The sequence below is a fragment of the Cydia fagiglandana genome, chromosome 21 (genome assembly GCF_963556715.1).
Source record: "Cydia fagiglandana chromosome 21, ilCydFagi1.1, whole genome shotgun sequence".
NCBI classification, from domain to species: Eukaryota; Metazoa; Arthropoda; class Insecta; order Lepidoptera; family Tortricidae; genus Cydia; species Cydia fagiglandana.
The window spans coordinates 8,018,378-8,022,905 of NC_085952.1; the positions used below are offsets into that span (position 1 = coordinate 8,018,378).

The 4,528-nt window shown below is 37.1% G+C and overlaps 1 non-coding gene across 1 annotated transcript; it reads right to left on the reverse strand.

Annotated features, from left to right (window-relative positions):
* Window positions 1-3,690: 3,690 nt before the first annotated feature.
* Window positions 3,691-3,763, reverse strand: Trnad-auc (transfer RNA aspartic acid (anticodon AUC)). The gene has a single exon. It is a non-coding gene; the product is annotated as a tRNA-Asp (tRNA).
* Between the last annotated feature and the right edge of the window lie 765 nt (window positions 3,764-4,528).

The following is a 4,528-nucleotide window of genomic DNA, read 5'->3' on the forward strand; positions in this document are numbered from 1 at the left end:
CCCGTTGTTCTCTGAGCTCTATCCTTGTGTCGTCCACCATACAAAACTATAGCAAAGGAAGTTAGAATCTTGTTATATTTTCAATAAGGTTCAAACCAATTAGTTCGAAAATTTTACGAGACAAATAAAATTCTACCTACTTGGTTTTTAATTAAGGTTGACATTCAATTGAAACTGAGTGGACATCCTAATGCACATTGGGCGGCACGAGGATAGACCTCGTGAACCCATGATCAGATATTGCCATAAGCTACTACGTTTAGAATCTTTTAACCCTTTATGTGCCATCCAGTTTCATATGTCATACTTTAACAGTATTCTAATCCATTTTCTCCGAAGATAAATCTAGTTTGTTTGTGACAGCGAAACTAATTTGTAAGGATCCATAATGGCTGAGCGATACATCAACGCCTAGTCTTATCTCCGCTACACAATAAATAAGTTTTTGGAAAAAAAATCATTTTTGGTACAAGCTTTTATCGCCGACTGTACTTTTCGTTCCACAGGCAACGAATGCTCATCGAGACAATTCTAAAAACCCCAAAACACAATTAGGTTGCGTTGTTTTATCACATAATTCCTATGGCCACCTCCGGTCTCCTACATCAGATCAGCTCGATGACACCATATTATTGCATTGTCACCCGACTTACGTATGTATGCAAAATTTCAGCTCAATCGGAAACCGGGAAGTGGATCAAATTTAACTTGCAAGATTTGATTACACACAGACAGACAACGGTCAGGTGAAACTAAATAAAAGCTTGTAAAATATACCAAAACAGCTTACTGTACTATACTCTGTATCTTTAAGTATTTAAAAGTAAACAAAATTAACCCTCAAATGGCTCCTTAAGTCTGTTGAGAGTAGATGAAAAACAGTACATGGTCAAAATAATGTACGCTAAAGTCAGGTTTTTCAGTGATAGATCCAAGCGGTTTTGAATTTGGTTCAATTAATGTTATAACTACTCGAAACTGTACAAATTGTTTGTTTACTTTTATTTCAATACCTAAAGATACAGGCTATAGGAAATATTACTTGTTCACTTATATCTTTTGATAAACGGGGTACCTAGTACCTACATAAAACTTCACTCAGTATTAAAAACCGGGCAAGTGCGAGTCGGACTCGCGCACGAAGGGTTCCGTACCATAAAGCAAAAAAAAAACGGAAAAAAATGCAAAAAGAAAACGGTCACCCATCCAAGTACTGACCACTCCCGACGTTGCTTAACTTTGGTCAAAAATCACGTTTGTTGTATGAGAGCCCCATTTAAATCTTTATTTTATTCTGTTTTTAGTATTTGTTGTTATAGCGGCAACAGAAATACATCATCTGTGAAAATTTCAACTGTCTAGCTATCACGGTCCGTGAGATACAGCCTGGTGACAGACGGACGGACGGACAGCGAAGTCTTAGTAATAGGGTCCCGTTTTACCCTTTGGGTACGGAACCCTAAAAAGTACCATACTCACAGCAGCATAATATGTGATTTAAAGTCTTGTGGGGTAAAATAAACTTAGTTTAAACTTACTCCGTAAATGTAACTAAATACTAATATCAAAGTTAAATTAGTTTATACGACTGCATAATATAACTCCATACCAACCTACCTTACGCAAAATAGGCAGTTATTACCTTCCAATTACGCAGTTGGTTTATAATTTTAATCTCGTAAAGCCCACCATACAAAGTTTCCCTGTTTATATTTTGAACCTTGTTATATAGAACATTAGGGTGACTTTCGTTTGCTTTATAAAACAATGAAACAAAAGAAATGCTACTTTATCTCGTCATCAAAAGGTTTAAATTAGATTGATACGGAACATTATAATGCACATTGGGTTTTACGAGGTTAAATCCAACTTCCATGCTCTTTCAACATTTCCAAGCATCCGATCCATATAAACTCATAGCAATAGACTAGTACTTTTACTACTTACGCTATCCCCTTCTGAAGGTTTATCCGTGACCTTGAGGTATCATAAACGTGCCAAATGGATGGCACGCAACGTACAGTCGACGTCAAAAATATGTTTACATTTTTCGCTTTATTACAAATGGTTAAGGTGCAAAAGTGTAAACATATTTTTGACGTCGACTATACTACGGAGGGGAAACAAGTGAAACACGCAGGGCAGTTCCCTGAAATATGATGTCATATTTCATAGGACATTTTGACAGCGATTTCTTGTCGGACATGTTTTTAGGGTTCCGTACCCGAGGGGTAAAAACGGGACCCTATTACTAAAACTCCTCTGTCTGTCCGTCTGTCTGTCACCAGGCTGTCTCATGAACCGTGATAGCTGGGCAGTTGAAATTTACACAGAAGTACAACAAATAAAATAAAAAAAAGAATAAAAAAAATATTTAAGTGGGGCTCACAACAAACGTGATTTTTATGCCGTTTTTGCGTAATGGTACGGAACCCTATACGTGTGCGAGGCCGACTCGCACTAGGCCGTTTTTTTATAGCTTTATTGCTTTTATATAAAAGGGATACATAATATATGCTGGCCTCTAACGGAGTACCTATAAAAATTCACTTTAAAGATTACATACATTACTCGTGAAATTTTGACTGGTACCTACCTACTGGCAGTAGGTACACGACATTTTTTTTTATTTACTGGTTTTAGCCTTGATAATTTTTAATCTACCACTTATACTCTGTATCTTTCTGTATATGTGGATTTTTTAGTGAATTTTTAAAGGGACCACAATTTTTAAAGAACATGAGTTGGATTTTTTTTTGTATTTTTATGATAACTGTTATGACTTGGTCTATCATCCGTTTACGGCTTGATGTCGAATTCTGGGACAGCCTGTATAATGGGTACTTAAAATTATACCTATAGGGTACCCATAAATAATTTAAGTAGTCTACTTTTTCTGTATAAAATTTCAAATGAAATATGCAAAAAGTCCCTAAAATTTAAAACGGGCAGGTGGCAACGGTGTGCGGAAATATGATGCATATTTAACGGCAAGGGTTTGTCCAGGAAACATAAAATGTAACATATATGAGTTAGGAAGCCATCCTTTAAGGTTTATGTGTTTCTACGCAATGTTGGTAAATAGTTTATAGGGAAATTTTGGCACTAGTGGCTAGGCAACTGTTATTCCAGCTTCTCGTCATCATCATCATCATCTCAGCCATAAGATGTACTGAACATAGGCCTCCCCATTACATAGGCCTCCCCCTTACAAAATAAGACATGGTTACAATAAATAGGTACAATTATTATCCTTCTTGCACACCTTAATCCATATTATTAATATTATAAAGGCGAAAGTATGTCATACCTTTGAATAGAAGACTTTCGCAAATTTTATTAGTTACAAGTTGTTACGCATTCAGCCCCTGATTAGACTTCAAACCTTTAAATTTCTATTAGGCGACAACCTGCCTCATAATGGATTCAATCATAAATATGGCTGTCACGATAAAGTAATATTGACGGACGTGACGCAAAGTTCAAGGATAGTAAATGCGTGTGTCAACACGAAGGGGAACGAATGTTTATTATTTGATTTCTATAGGACAATGTTTCTTGTTTGCATAGTAAGATTTTATCAGTATTACAAATAATTGTGTTAATTTTAATTTTTAACAAGCACAAACGTCTGCGAAAGCTGCTACGAGTATTATAAGCTTAGAATAAATTTAAAAGTGGAAAAAATACTGTCTTGGGTGAGACTCGAACTCACGGCCTCTGGATCGATACTCCAGCGCTCTGCCATCTGAGCCACCAAGACCTCATCCATAGCCAGCAAATCTTTCCACCGTATGTGTTAAATTAAGAACGGACGGCAAGCGGCCTGGTGGCCTAATTTTAGTGCAGTGGGAGAGGGAACGGTGCCTGGTCTGGGATGCTATCTGCCTCAGTACCTTCGCTCTCTCTCATATCAGTCGCACTGCACGCGCGGCCGGAGCGGCAGCCGAGTCTCAGGCGGGGATGAAGCACCAAAAGTATATTCCATTGGGCTCGTATATTTTCGTCCCTTTTGCGGTGGAAAAATTTGCCTGGTCGCACAGCCGTATTCGAACAATGAGATACGTCAAATACTAGATATTGGAACGATATGGATTAGATATGTCAGTGTCAAACAAGTGTCAAAAGTGACGTTTTTGTTTGAAGAAATGTCAATTTTGACACTTGTTTGACACTGACATATCTAATCCATATCGTTTCAATATCTAGTATTTGACGTATCTCATTGTTCGAATACGGCTGGCAGTGGCAGTGGTCACTGTGTCACTAAACTGTGAAGGCACCCAAAAAAAGTAAACATAAGTAAACAAGAGTTTGACTTTTTGGTTCTTGGATTACATATGTACCCACACAGGTGAGCACAATCGAAGCTCTATAAACTAAATATGCTAACATAAGTACTCACAAAGTACTCGCAATCACGGCATTGAATTTAATCGATAGCTTCACAGAATTTAAAAGTAGAAAATTACTAACCCCCTTATTCATAATAACTTACAAATATCATATTAACTCACATTATAGACGG